Genomic DNA, 16,720 nt, shown 5'->3' on the forward strand with positions numbered 1-16,720 from the left:
TCCGCACCTCAGGCTAGCCTGTGTCACTTACCTTGGGGGGTTCCGTCCAAGCTCCGCCCTCTAGCGGACATCGGGGCCTATCTCTGTCGCCAGGTTACCACCAGCACCCTAACAGCTCCAGCCACACAGCTAAAATAGGACAGCTGCACACAAGAGAGCAGCAGCGTGTCTCAGCAAACAATCTTCTCTCCCTGCAACATGTTGAGTCCTCTCCTCCTGACTCCCCAACAACTCGCAGCCCGACCAAGGCTAAAAAACACAGACAGGGAGAAGTAGAGGGACCCTGTTCTGTGTCACAGGACCTTGCAGCTGTGTTTACCATGGAAACCTCTGGAAGATTCCCCTAACTCTGCCCAACCTTCTACTCTTTCTGATATGAAGGCCATACTATTGTCCTTATGGGGCTCCTTACAGGCTGATATGTCTTCTATGATCGCTAATGTATCCACACTGAATCAATGTGCATAATGATCTTATCAACGGCTTTACTGATCATGATACCACTATCCAATGTATTAACGCCAAGCTCATAGATCTGGAAGACCAATCCTGGCGTAACAATATTACATTTTGTGGCACCCCCAAGACAGTAACTCCACCCCTTCCACACGATTATCTGCGTCAACTTATGTGAGACCTTCTCCCATCAGCCTCAGACATAGATCTTATCAATCGAGTGCATTAAGTTCCTAAGCCATCTTTCCTCTTGGACACCATCCCACGAGATGTCCTTGCCCGTATCCATTTCTATCACGTTAGGGAGCAAGCTATGGCAGCCACTAGGAATAATCCCACTGTGATTGGAGTCACTTTGGTTTGGAGGCCCGTGGAACCCAACTTACCTTAGAGAGGTTTGGAAATCCCTGTCTAAGCTCCCCAGGTACCTCTTATGTGTAAGTCCCCTTATGTGTCTAATAGGGACACAGGGTGACCGAGAAAATGATAGACAGCTACCTAATGGACATTAAGAAAATGGTTTGGATTACTTCAAATGGGATAGTAATATTTATCAACAATATCCCTCAAGAAATCTATGATCCATTAATTCCACTGTATCAGAATGATGGAACCTTGTATGAGCTTTGCCTCATAGACTATTGTAGGTCAGAGCTGGACAGTCTGCTACTGGGGTCTCCTGCTATGGTCTGTTTATTAAGGTGTTCTATGTTTATACTTAGGATAATGTGTAATGTACTTTGTTTTAGCCTTGTTGCTGGCAGTCTGGTCATCCAGGCCGGTTTAGGTGCTGAGTTAATTAGCATGTTATTATAACATTGTCTAGGTGTGGATTTTCATTCAACTATTGTTTCTGTCCAGATGGCAAGTAATTAGCTCAGTTTAATTATGTGTCTGTATACAATTTCATGATAATGTAATCAGGTTCACCTGACCTGGTGGGGTATATATTCTGTGTGAGTTTGTTCAATAAACAGTTCCAGATCTCATACAAGCTATTGTTGACTAGACTTGTATGTAGGGTGGCTAAAATATCTGATATCTATGTTCAAGACTGGAGGAAGCGGTATACTGACAGACGCATACTGTGGGTCATTTCTGTCACACCCACCATATCTGAAAGGTATGCTGGGATCTCTCTCTATGCTGATCTCTCCACAGCCACTATACAAGCCTGCAGGCAACTCTCCACTATCACCATAGTGCTTCGCAACCACAAGATTGCCTAACAATGGGGCCGTCCCACAAAGCTACTCGTCACCCACCAGGGTAAGCAACATGCAATCTATTCCATGAAGAAAGGAATCAAATTGCTTCAAGCCTGGAACATAATATCGCCTGACATCCCCCGTCCTGAGAAACTTTCTCATAACAAGATCCCCATGGACTGGTATTGAACAGCCGTTTTGCCGAGTAGTCTCTCATCTGTATCTTCCTCCTTCTGCCAGCCTGTTCACCTTTTTTCTTCACCATTGTGCTCATAGTCAAGCTGATTAGGCAAACTTTTTCATTTGTTCCCCCTAGCCTTATGATACAGTATATGACTCCTATTGCTCATTGTTCTCGATTTCCTCTCCGATAAATTTTTTAGGCATTTCTATGCATTTTTTTTTCCTTGTTCCATGTTTCTTTTCTGCTTGTTTATGCTGGTACACACATGCCGTTCATCTGATGGTAAAAACTGGTTTTCAATAGACTCTTCCAATCTTTATGGAGTCAACAATACTACTCATGTAAACTGTTTACTTAACTGTCACCCATGGTTTACTTTATTGTTCATTGTGGCAATATATATTAGCTTCAGGCTCACACGCCATGGCGTTTAATTTGATGTGTCTCAATGTTAAGGGCCTTAACAGCCCCTATAAGTGGCAAGCGCTGCAAAGAGAGGTCCTCTCCCTGAAAAGTGAAGTCCTATTTCTCCAAGAGACTAGTTTCCACAAAGGTGATCACCTCTGTTTCTCCCTTAGACACTTTTCTCAGACCTTTACTGCCAATTCAGATAAGAAAAAAGCTGGTGTTTTTATTTAGATAAAAGATTCAATGGCATTCCAACTTCATTCTTCTATTATAGATGATAACGGTAGATATTTCATTCTGGTCTGTACTCTGAATGATGTACTTTACACTTTGGTAAACCTGTATGCCCCCCAACGTCAAACAAGTCTCCTTTCTGAAGCAAGTTCTTAAGAAAGTCAACACTTGTCGAAAAGGCCTGTTAATTATTAAAGGCGACTTCAACTCTGTCACTGACCCTCACTTTGACACCTCCTCCTCCCGTAGGAAAACATTGGCAGTTTTACTCTCCTTTCTTCATAAGAGAGATCTGTTTAATTTGTGGAGATGCTTCCATGCTGCGAAGAGGGATTTTACCTACTATTCACATCATTCCTACTCCAGGATTGATATATTTGTTTTGGATAAGGGGTCTATTTCATTTGTAACATCTACGTTCATAGATACGATTACATGGTCAGACCACGCCCCTATCTCCCTTACAGTAGCCACACAACCTTCATCTGCATACTCTCCGTAATGGAGAATGAAAACGCCCCTGTTGTGGGACCCTACCCATGCCCACACACATTTAAGGAAGAACTTAATTCTTAATTTTCCTTGAACAATACAGCTATTAACTGTTTTACCCTCTGGAATGCTCACAAAGCTGTTCCGCGAGGTAAACTAATACAACTCAGCTCTCAATTAAAAAAGTGCAGGTCGCATCATTTTAAAACCTTAGGTAAATCTATACAAGACATTGAAGAACTGAACAAACATACTCCTTGGATACAAAACGCCTCAAAACTACTTAGCTTCAGGAACGAGCTCAGGTCCTTACTTTTATATGACTTTGAGAAACAAATTAGAATTCTTAAGACTAATTCATATGCATTAAGCAACAAGGCAGGTGCTTTCTTAGCCTGACGCATCAAGGGTAAGAGACTAGCCTTTAAAATACCATATCTCACCAACCCGAATCAGGTACTAATCAAAATGCTCCAGCTCTAATAGTCTAGATATTCAGATATCAAAATCTATGCCAAAGCTCTAGCACTACGCTTGATTAAAATTCTCTCTTCTTTAAATCACCCCGATCAAGTAGGATTTATTAAAAACCGGCAAGCCCCTGATGCCACTAGGAGAATTCTCCACCTACTCAGACATGCTGAAATTCGTAAACTCCCTTCAATTTTCTTAGGTTTAGATGCAGAAAAAGCGTCTGAGCATGTGCATTGGGGGTTTCTTGAAGCAGTCTTAAAGAAATTCAGATTTCATAATCCGATTGGTCATCATGGCACTGTACTTCTGCCCTTCAACCAAAGTTTATTCTTCTGGTGCATTGTCTTCTGAATTCCCTATCACCAATGGAACCAGGCAAGGGGGCCCACTTTTCCTGCTCACTTTTGCATTAATTATGGAACCCCTTGCACATTCGATCAGAACCTCCCCCATAGTATCTGGAATGCAAACAGGTCCCATTCACAATAAAATAGGATTGTTCACAAGCGATGTCATTTTGACCCTCACTGATCCCCTTCGGTCGCTGCCTGCTATCCCAAACATTTTAGATACATTTGGATCTATTTCCTACTATAGTAGCAAATGCCAAATGTTAGGACTCAATATCCCATCACTATTTAAAGCTTTCCTTCAATCATGTTTCCCCATATTCCTGGACAGATTCCCATCTGAAATACTTGGGTATCCTACTACCACCATCATCAGAGAAACTATTTGCACTAAATTTCCTCCCTTTTCTTAACAGCCTCCCTAAAGAGCTGGGACATTTAAATGCCCTAGACTTTGGACGCTAGGTAGGATAGCAGCCTTAAAAATGGTTATGCTCCCTAAACTACTATACTTGTTTTGCACGATTCCTGTACATATTCCTAAGAAGTATTTAAATAAACTTCACTCCCTCCTTATTCATTTCATCTGGAAGGGGAAAAAACCTAGATGTGTCTTCTCCATATTAGAGAAACATTCCTCAATAAGAGGAGCTTAGGTTCCTAACTTTCACCATTACTACCTAGCGTCGCTGTTAGACCAAGCTAAATAATTCCCCCCATAAACAGTAGTCTCAACTAGAAGCACTTATTCTAGCAGGTGATAAAACTAGGACCCTGCTTCTATCCTCATTCCTCGATCACCCCCACCAAACTCTCCTTACCCGGCTGTACAGGCAACTGTTACTGCCTTAAAAACCTCCCGCACCAGACTAAACTGTGCGCCCCTTACCTCTAAAATTCCCCTCCTACTTACTTATTTTTAAATTCTTATCCCCTCTCTTAATCTCACATCTTGGCACCAAGCTGGGATCCAGTTTGTTAAAGACATTTTTAAGGATAAGCCCCTTCTTAGAGCTCCATCGTAAATGTAATTTTCCTTCATCGGAATACTATCATTATATCCAAATACACCTTTTCTGTAAGACAAAAAAAGCACAGCCAAACCTCCAACTATGTTCTTCCTATGCCAATACTTAGCTTCAACCAACACCTCAAAAATTGGTATTTCATTTTTTATAAAATGCTTAGTTTATCTATTTCGTTCACTAAAACATCTACAATGCTTCGATGGGAGAGAGATTTGGATATTCAAATCCCAGACACCTCTTGAACATCCGCAATTAAACAGTCCTTTAGAGCAACTAGATGCGCAGATCATTGGGAACTTTTTCAAAAAATACAACATAGATGGTTTTTTACACCTTACCGTCTCTCAAGAATGGATTCCTCCCGCACTCCCAACTACTGGTGCTCTTGTGGCTCTGTAGGTTCACCGACACACATTCTTTGATACCGTTCCTCACTTAGATCTTACTGGAACCAAATATTTAAATATATCTCTTAGTTTGCCTCAGACCCTATACCCCCTCTGTGTAAATGGCTCTCCTTCATATCAATATAGGCTCTATACCTATTAAGTCCAAAACTGTAATAATCCATATCCTTTTGGCAGCTAAATTTAATATCACTCTATCAATTATAAAAATATATCAATTTCAAACTAGAAATCCCTCTCTAAACCCAACTTGCCTGATATAGTTAACAATCTAAACCATATTTGCTCGTAAGAGCGCACCTTCGCTATTAAAAACTACATTCTTCCACTCTTCCATTCCTCCTGGCATGTATGGTTATCCTATAGACTGCTTTCCAACTGAATGTAGACCTTGTTGACTTCCAGTAAAATTATAACTTATTTAAGGTGTAAAATTACACTGTCTTATAGCAATCTTCTAAATGTTTTTATATTAATTATATACTGTATGTGCTGTACCTCCTGAACTGTTACTGTTTGTTGTTGTTTACTTGTTGTTCCTGGAGGCAATGTTATTTGTACCAGCTATGTCTAGCTGCTTTTTATTTTTTTTTAAACCAATAAACATATTAAAAAGGCCAAACAGACAGAATCAGAAAAAAAGACAGGGTAAAGATAGAAATTCCCAAGCACTTGAACTGCAGAACTGGAAGGCCTTCTTTTGACAGGTAAGTCTGCAGTGCATACTAGCCCATTATGGCCTAAACCACCTGGGGGTAGCAGAGTTTACTACCACTTTAATGCATTTTCTGCAATTGTCCCTGTCCCATCGTGCTATGTGCATCCATATATACTGTACAGCCTTTAGTATCACTTTAAGAGATCAAAGGAACTGTGTAACAAACATTCATGATGCAGCATCCTACAGATACCATATATTGAAAAAAAGCATTGTTTTAAATCAAATGTGTTAATATTTGTGTATGTACAACCCGTCATGTGGGTTTTCTTTATTCCTTGAATTACAAAGAGGTTTAACAGGTGTGCTAAACAGTGTAAAATCCTTGCATGCATCCCCACACTTTTTATTTTTGGTGTAATGAAGTCCTTTAAAATAAAGTAGATCAATGCTGTGTAGATAACTTTTCCTCTACACTTGAACCCTTGAACTTCTGTCCTTAATATATAAATTATTCACGAGTACAGTTGTCAAGAAATACTTTAATTCCATTTACCTGACTAAAGTACATTGCCCATTTAGTTAGTTGAGATGCCATTTTCTCCTTTAGAGGCTGCCTGCTGCTTGCTAGCTCCATCTCCTGTCACAGCTTATTACTTCACTAAGAAAATTGGTGGGAAATAGCCTACAGATTGGAGGAAATTGCATCTCCAGGCTTTGAAAATATGTGTGATAGCACGACACTGACACTCCCAGTGCAGCTATTAATACTGCAAGGAAAACTAACCTTTGGCTCTCTGTCAATATTCTATCTGCAATATAAAATACAGATTTTAAGCGAGATTCAAGAATTTTCTGCCTTTGTTTAAATATTCTTGATGTTTAAAGAAAATATTGTGTAGGTTTTTTTTTTTTTCCTAACTTTTAGACATGATGTTTTAGTTTTTACCAAGTATATGTTTAAATAATAATCTCTTTCTAGGTGAATTTTACATTTGTTTAGTTATATTTAAAGGAGACCAATGTTTACATTATACACTTTGATTTCAGAGCATTAGCATTGTAATAGCAATACAAAAACAATAGTTATTTATGATAATCAAGTATAGCCATGAATGAACTATCTCCTTTCCTGTGGTGAGTTCTTCCTGTCTGCTGGCCATCTCTTTCCACAACTTCCTCAATTTCTTGCATGCTTTGCAGCAGCTGTTCACTTTCAATTTCTAAGGACAACATATCCCACGGTACCTTGCCGACTGCAAGCAGTGATTCCTCTACTGACTCCGCCTCTTGAAACTCTTCCTCTGTAGTTCGAAAGACAGGCTCTGTGAAATTTGTGACGGGACAGTACCTACTCCACATGACATAGTAAATATGTATCACAGAATTCAAGGAAGTAAATGTGTGGGGATTCCTTCCAAAGCAAGTTTAAAAACTTTGGGGTGATTCAGACTATTACAAATAGGCTAAAAATAATTGGAATACATGTGGAAATGAATATATGATTTGAAATTTTGACCACAGATATGCTTTAATTTTGTGCTTATTCAAACGTAGTTTAGGATTAGGGGACAGAGCATATAAAGTTAGGAAGGCCATACCCTGTTAGGACAAGAATGTGATCTCTGCAAATTTCAGTATGTGGGATGCACAACCAGGCTTTTACGTGTAAGAATAAGTGAACACTATAACAGTACAACATATAGTTATGTGAAAAAGATGTCTAATGCATCTAAGCACTTTAAATTGGAACATGATGGTAATATGAATTCTTTTTCTTGTTCTGCAGTACAAAAAATCAAACAGCCAGTCCCATGGAGGGGACATGCACAGAAAACACCTTGAACAAGACGTGAGATGGATCTTCTCCTTGGGGACATGCATCCCTGCAGGCATGAACCACAGATGGGATGTTGATCTATTCCTTAAATGATTGATCTGGTTCCCTTTTTTTGCCTGAAAATCCTCTTGGATGTTTTTCTATGTTTGTTCCCTTCTACCTTTCAACTTTATATTCTGACCATAGCAGGGTTATTTATGTTTTTTCTAATTAGTCTTATTAGTCTAATTAGTCTGTTGCCATGATGATTTTTATGTGATTATACTTTCTTGCAGTTAGTTTTTAGCCACTATTATCTATGTGTATACTTATGTTGTATTATGTTCTTTTTTCTTCTTTTTCATCTGAACTAGTTTGTTCCTGGAGTTTTTGTGCATATATTTACATGCAATATTTTCCCCTATATGACATTCCTGTTTCCCCATATGTCATATAATGAAGTCATATTTTTATTGTGACTAGTTCATGTCCTGTGTATTTGTAGATCCATGTTTTGTTCAGTTGATACTAATGCAAACCAACACCAAATTGGTTAAATTGTACCAATTAGACAAGCTAATTTTCTTTTGGATGGAGTCTTTGCTTAGGTATAAATATTCTTTCATTTTGTTTTATATTAGCTACGACTAAGGCTCTTTGCCGAAACGCATTTTCTTGTCACTCTGATGTAGCCAAATAAAGTACACTTCAAAGAATTATAGTGTTGCCAGCTCCTTCTATGTTTGTATGACAAGAATAAAGCCTTCCTGATAACTATGAACACCAAGAGCAATGTTTTTTTATTTGAAAAACTTGTAATTAACACATAAAAGCGCAATACACAGTCCATTCATTGCAGGCAATGCTATTATTGAGCTAATACCAGTTACTATATGGCTATTCTAATGAGATTGTTACCAGACTAGCACAGGAGCGCACTCTCAAAGGAAATACAAAGGGGTTTATTTACTAAACCTGGAGAGTGCAAAATCAGGCTCAATTCTTCATAGAAACCAATCAGCTTCTAACCTCAGCTTGTTCAATTAAGTGTTGGCAATAAAACCTAGAAGCTGATTGGTGTCTATGCAGAAGTAAAAAAAATCTGCTTTTGCACTCTCCAGCTTTAGTAAATAAACCCCAAAGATATTAACTACAAGAAAGGCAAAGACGCTAAATAGAGTGGAAGAAATTTTCTTTGAGGAGTAATGCAATTTTTTTTAAGTTTAGAAGACTTGAAAGTTTATTTCAAACTATTGAAAGTAGAACTAAAGACAATTTTATTTAAATTTATAGGATATGATAATGTAGGGTTTTACCTCTAGCATTATATAGTATTTTATGCCATCTATTTCTGCCATTGGGTAGATTCCCCTTCGCTTCCTGTTCCATAGCCAAAATAGAAATTGGAGGAAATCACTGGGTTACCACAACTCGTATCCCTGGTGGAAGATTTCCCCTCTATTCCTGTACCTGTGACAACCCAAAACATGTCAGCAGCAAAGTCATTGGAGTTAGGACTCAGAATAGCCCCCCCTTCTTCGGAACGCCACTTTAAGAGTATTTTCAGGTGCTAATATTTTATGGTTTATCCTCATGGTGTAGTAATTTCAAAGTAGGTATTTTTTACTACTTTTAAATAAATACCTACTTTGAAATTGCTACTAGGGATGAACATTGGCTGTTCGAGGTTCGGCCGAATTTAGAACTTTTTGCTGAAAAAGTTCGGAGTTCGGGAACCAGAACCTACCAAAATGAAATGGTTCAGGAAATGGGCTTTAAAAGCCCATGATTGGACCAGAACCATTAGTAAAAGCCAATTGAGGGGGCAGGAGAATGCTAGGAATGTGATTGGAGTGACTAGGGGGTCCATAGTCCAATCATTAGTGAATATGCCCCCCAGTATATAAGATAGCCCCCTGCCAAATTCCTAGCATTGTTATACAGGGACATGGAAGAGAGTGGAAGCAGTTCGTGAACTTTTGCTACAAAGTGTCATTTAGCAATTTTTAGTGTGAGGAAAGGGATATCTAGTGTAGTTAGGGTGCTATTTTCCACTATAGTTAGCTTTAATTATTCAGTTTCTGTAGGGAAAGTGTTAAGTGTAAGGGGACCATAGTGTAGTGTAGGGTTAACTGACTGTGACTGCTATGGCAGGGTGACAAAACCCTTCCATAGCAGGGTGACCGCTATAGAGAAAAGATCGTTTCTCTTGTGTCACTTTCAGAGCACTAATATGGCTCCGCTCCTGTCAGCATTCTTTTTGCTGCAGGCGTTTATAGGGCTTTTTTGAGGACATGTTTGGAGTCAGGCATGACATCTGAACATGTGTATAGGGGTATATATACACACACATGTATGTATATATACACCTGCACATATATAAGTGTGAAAGGAGCTGAACACTATACTTTTGCTAATGAAATAATTTGCACTAATATGGCTCCGCTCCCAACACACCTATATATATGTAAGTGTAAAATACATATGAGTGTGTGTGTATATATATATAACCCTATACAGAAGTTCAGATGTTTTGCCTGCCTCAAAAGAACCCAAAAAAAATGCCTGCAAGAACAAACCTGGGCATTTTTTTTTGGCGCTGGCATTTTTTTTGGGTTCTTTGGAGGCAGGCAAAACATTTGAACTTCTGTATAGGGGTATATATATACACACACACACTTATATGTATTTTACACTTACACATATATAAGTGTGTTGGGAGCGGAGCCATATTAGTGCAAATTATTTCATTAGCAAAAGTATAGTGTTCTGCTACTTTCACACCTATATATATGTATGGGTATAAATACATATAAGTGTGTGTGTATATATACCCCTATACAGAAGTTCAGATGTTTTGCCTGCCTCCAAAGAACCCAAAAAAATGCCAGCGCCAAAAAAAAATGCCCAGGTTTGTTCTTTCAGGCGTTTTTTTGGGTTCTTTGGAGGCAGGCATGACATCTGAACTTCTGTATAGGGGTATATATATACACCTGCACATATATAGGTGTGAAAGGAGCAGAACACTATACTTGCGCTAATGAAATAATTAACACTAATATGGCTCCGCTCCTAACACACCTATATATGGAGGCAGGCAAAACATCTGAACTTCTGTATAGGGGTATATATATATACACACACACACTTATATGTATTTTACAGTTACACATATATAGGTGTAATAGGAGCGGAGCCATATTAGTGCTAATTATTTCATTAGCAAAAGTATAGTGTTCTGCTATTTTCACACCTATATATGTGTATGGGTATATATACATATAAGTATGTGTGTATATATACCCCTACACAGAAGTTCTGATGTTTTGCCTGCCTCCAATAACCCCCAAAAAATGCCCAAAAAAATGCTTGATACTAAACCAGCAAGGTGTGAAAAGAGCAGAGCCATATCCCTGTTCTATAAGTGACAAAATACAAACTATCTTTTTTTTATGGTTCTGGACATGCTACAGAGCTGAAACTTCACAGGTACACTCATCGAAAATCTCATTTTTTTTTCAATAATTGGCTCTCTATCAAAAATGACAATTTTTAAGAACTTTTTTTTGTGTGATTCATAGTCCCTGGTGCATGACCCAAAACCATAGGCACTTTTTAGGGGCATTTATTGGGTTTTAGGGCTTTAAAATGGTGTTTTTTGATTACCAAAGTTCGGGTCCCATTGATTTCAATGGGATTCTGAAATACGGGCCGAACTTTTGGGAAGTTCGGATGTTCTGGCCGAACCGAACTTTTGAAAAGTTCGATCATCCCTAATTGCTACACCATGGAGACTCCTTTTTTTGCATGAATCTTTATGTGGAGGAAAAAATGTGGTTCTAAAGGGCCACACACCACACTAAAGAAAGGGTATCTGGATATATAGTGGGACAAACGAGGAGAAGGACGCAACAGCAGCCCATAGTGCATATAGGGGAAGGCGAAATTTGACCCAGTAAGAGAGGTCAAACATTGAGGTAAGAGCATTAGTTGAGAGGATCACCGAAGCACTAGCACTTTTCTGATTACAGATTATTATTATGGACTCACTTATCAATTGTATATACATGCTGCACACTTAAGGACTTTTTCAGTTTATGCGATTACACTGCGATATTGTGTTTTTGCATTTTTTCACATTACACATTGTGTTTCACATTTATTTGCACTGATTTAGAACATATCTGGGAACCAGGGTTTGAATTTATGATATTGATTTTTAATTGTATATTCACCAATATTATTTATAAAGGACACTAAGGCTTCACGTACATGGGACATGGGAAAATCTCTTCTGAACGCTGGAACTTGACAGCTAGTAACCGACAGTTAAAAATGTCTGTTTTGCCACGTTTACATGCCGCCGTTATGTGTGTTTAGCGGCGTTTGCTTTTTTACATTGTAAAATGGTCAGAAATGTATCCCCATTGGGAACACCTATAAATACAAGGCTTATAAATGTGAGTTACCATGTTTAGACGCATTTGCATGCAGTTACAAGCATTTGGCACTTCAAATGGCAATAAATTTCCGTCTGCACGCATTTTTTTTGCTTTTAAAAAATGCCACTAAACTCAACTGCCTCTAATCAACTCTAAACGACAGTGTACATGGACAGATAAGATAACATAGTGGAGAGTTCAGGGGCTGCTGAAAAAAACCCCAACTGCTCCCAAACGTCTGTTTATCTGCAGCAGTGTACATTAGGTCTAAGGAGGAAAGTTTTAGACTTTGGCTGCACTTGTTTTTGGTAATAATATGGATTCACTTATAAATTGCATACACACGTTGCATTTTTAAGGATTTTTTGTTTATGTGATTATATTGCGATATTGTGATTTTGCGATCATGCCATTCAGTTACGATTTTTTTTTTCAGTACATATTTGTGTTTCACATTTATAATTACTGTATTAGAGTTTACCTAGGAACCAGTGTTTGATTTTATGATATTGATGTTTTCTATATGACCCACTTACTACTTACCAAGGAGGAAGATTTTTAGACTTTACAACACAATACTTTTACTGACACTACTAAGGGCATTAGGCGCAACAACACACACTCTAATTCTTTTGATTCACTACATTGGTGTGTGGTTCTAGGAAACAATTGTGACCATATGGTTGGGCTTGACATGCTCTTATCTGTGACCCAGCAGCAGTGTTTGAACTGGTCGGTAAATCTGACAGGAGTATGAGTGGTGCTGTTTTTAATTTGATTCATGTGAAGATCTGCTATGTTATAGGGAACATTTAGAAATGGGTATTGTGTCTAAGCAGTACCCTAAGACATGTACCCTTTGCCTTGGATTCCTACTGAAAAATAGCAGTGTTTTGAGTGTGCCTATTCCTACAGCTTTATAGATGTAGATCTGCAATGTGAGATCTAAGGCACTGCTGCCTCTGACTACTAGTTTCAGGACTTTTTGAGTAAGTTTTGGTGATATCACTTCTTTACTGCTCACTGTCCTCCTTTCTGTAGGATGTGACATGAGAAAATAAAACTCTGCCTCTACTAGGATGGTGACCTCCACACAGAGACACAGTGAAAAAAAGGACATAAGGAAAATATCAGCAGCAGGGAGCCTACGGACAATATTGGTGACTAGTCCTTTGCCCACTGCCTGCCTTTTTTGGGAACACCTTCCACAGTTCAGTTCCCCTGTAATTAAAAATAAGTGTCTATTTGATAAAATGTCCAACTTGCCCAATCATTTATCTTCCAAGAGAGGTCATCTAAGCATGTTTGGCAGGACACTTTGACACCCACCTACATCATGACTGTTGCTGGCCCCATCACGCTTTTATAAAAGTTAGCTAATGTCTATTGCTGTAGTTTGTGTAGTTTTTTTTTTATGTATCTGATTGCACTCTAAGTTTGTATCAAAACAACTTGTTTCTGTATTTGTATTGATCACATCAAGAGGAACACTAAGGAAATGCACTGCAAAAGGATCCAACATTCAAGCAGTTTGACCAATGCATTGTGGAAAATGTAACTACATTCTGGGAGGTGACAAAAAAATAGGAAGTTCAACAACAGGCCAGTTCTATTTTTTTTTTTTGGTATTGTCAGTCAGTAGCTAAAAAAACTACTGAGGAAATGGGAAAGAAAACATAAGCACACAAAGTTCTATTCATACTCATTCAATGGATCAATGACACTGGTAATCATGTGTGCCATTTCCTCTATTTACACACTTTACTAATGCATTGAGTAAACACAAGGCTGGTAGAACATGACTAATGCTGGACTTCGTCAGTCATGCTAAATAAAGTTTTACATTATCTACATTCGGCCTTAGGCTTAAGCAGCACAGGGGATTTTTAATCTCTGAGTAGTTTGAGAATAGCCCCTTGTTGACAAATGTCTCGTTTGCAGCACATACTGAAATCAATGTGTTGCATTGATGAGGTGAGATTAATCTTTCACACTGAGTCATTAAAATCTCCTGTGTGGTTTAGGCCTAACTACATCTCATTTACTCTTTAATTTATATTGAGTGTTATTCATGTAATATGCCTTCTTCTTAAATCATGCACTGTGCTTCTGCTATGTTGCCTTTATTCCAGTAAAACCAAATTCAATAAAAAAACAAAATTAATTTAATGCATGTGGTTAAACTTGGCACTCAAAAATTACTTATATTTTTTTGTACTTTGGTACAAAGAATTGTTGTGACGACCAAATATTCTAGGATGGGGCAGGCAACCTTAAAGAGGTGGAAATCTACCTGAACAACATGGAAGAAGTCAAAGATCACTGGGCACAGTGTCGCCTCCCCACACCTGATTTAAACCTCTAATTGCTGTATGTCAATGTCGCAATCGCGTGCATTGCGAATAAATCTCGGGTTTAAATCAGGTGGTGAGGAGGCAACATATCGCCTCCTCACCACCTGTCAAACACATTCGGATCACTTTTCAGAGGAGCAGCAGTGCCTGCTGCACTTGTGAATGAACCCTCAGTTGCATTTGACAGCGGCACCCTTAGGGCTCGTTCACACATAAATTTGGGGGGAGGGGGGGGTTGATTTGCATATTTACTGCCCAAAATCCCTGCCCCCTTTAGCTGCTGAGGCAGCAGCCAAAAGTGTACACATGCCAGATCAGGAATTAGGCCCCCTTGCTGATGTTGGTGGATGCTACTGCCTGCCAATTGTGACCCAGTAAATGAGGCCACTCTGCAAGCACCCCATAATTACATGCTTCTGTGGGGCCCAAGGGGTTAAATCGGGTGGTGAGAAAGCAACACAACGCTGCCTCCTTCAACCCCTTGTTGCTGTACTGCACAAGGTTGCAGGGCACTTGCAGGGTGGCCTCATTCACTTGAATGGATCATGCCTGGCAGGTACTACACCCATCAACAAAGATGACCCATTTGCGACCCATTTAGGTAATTGGGGCCATTCTGCAAGCACCCCATAACTGCATGCTTCTGTGGGGTTCAAGGGGTTAAAACAGGTGGTGAGAAAGCAACACAAAGCTGTCTGCTTTAACCCCTTGTTGCTATGCTGCACAAGGTTGCAGGGTACTTGCAGAGTGGCCTCATTCACTTGAATGGGTCATACTTGGCAGGTGCTACAGCCACCAACAATGACAGCATTTAAATATCCTGCTGCGACTGCGATATGTACACCCCTGGCCACTACAGCTAAAGGGGGTACAATTGGAGCAAGGGTGGTATTGCTTTAACTATGGGGTTTTACCAACCCCCAAACTACAAATGTAAAGGAACCCTTAGTATTCTGAGCCCCCTATAAGGCTGCTTTCACAATGATGTGCTGCGGTTTACCTAGTCCAGTGCATTTGCTGCGCTTTGCCATATACTTCTATTATATCCTGCAGGTGTGGTGCACTTTCTGAAAGCTTACCAAAACTCCTGCATTCAGAAAGCGCACCAAACCTGCAGAATATAATTGAAGTCTATGGCTAAGCACAGCAAACCCGCAGGAAAATGAAAATAAATAGAACCGGCGCTCAATCAACCCCAATAAATAATGAAATCATGAAATCTTAAATACATATCTAAAATGAAATAAGCAAAGTAGCAGCAAAATCAATATAAATAGATAAAAGTGATGTGGTGATGTGCACAGTGACAATAGTGCCAATTAAAACCACAATAAACATCAACAAATAAATGATGAGAGCAAGTAAATGAGATTCAATATCATAGATAAATGAATAAGCTGAATAATAACAGAGAACTGTGATAAAGTGCACAGTGCATATAAGTGCATAAATAATATAACCACAAATGGTAATGGTGATAAAAAATCACTGAGGAGGAAATAAAAAGGTGAAAAAAGGCTGTAAAGTGCACCGTGCTGAAAAGAAAACACAGATCCAATAACAAATGGTCTGATCACAGTACCACTGATAATAGTACACAGTATAAATATATTCAGTGGTAAAGCGTGCCCAAGAGGACTAAAAATAAATGCACCCAAAAAAAGGCACAAAAAATATATTTGTCATAACCAGAAAGGGTTCCCCTTGGGTGGGACTTTAAAGGCACCAAAATATATCACAGAGAGGATAAGTAAAATATTTTTACATATTTTACTTATCCTCTCTGTGATATATTTTGGTGCCTTTAAAGTCCTACCCAAGGGGAACCCTTTCTGGTTTTGATTTGTACTTTTGGGATGTGGCACCTTGGGGACTATGCAACATGAGCAACATTTCTTTGAAAAAATATATTTGGGTAAAGATGGTAAAAAAGCCAAAAAATAGAGATAAAAATGAATGGAGATAAAAAACGTTAAAAAATGTTCATAAGTTCATCAAGAGTTCATAAGAAAAAGTGCTGGTGACGAGCTATTGCCGGATGTGCGGGAAACTCCTATGGTGCGGGAAACTAGTAGCACTGTGGTGGTGAGCATAAATCCATAAATGAGTGAAATGGCCACTCACCTCCAAAACACTCTTAATGAGCGTTTGTATCAATAGGTAGGTGACAGGGTCTCCAATAGAGTTCCAGTGATGATCCCTTTAA

The sequence above is a fragment of the Pelophylax lessonae genome (assembly GCF_965119305.1).
Source record: "Pelophylax lessonae genome assembly, chromosome: 1".
Taxonomy (NCBI): domain Eukaryota; kingdom Metazoa; phylum Chordata; class Amphibia; order Anura; family Ranidae; genus Pelophylax; species Pelophylax lessonae.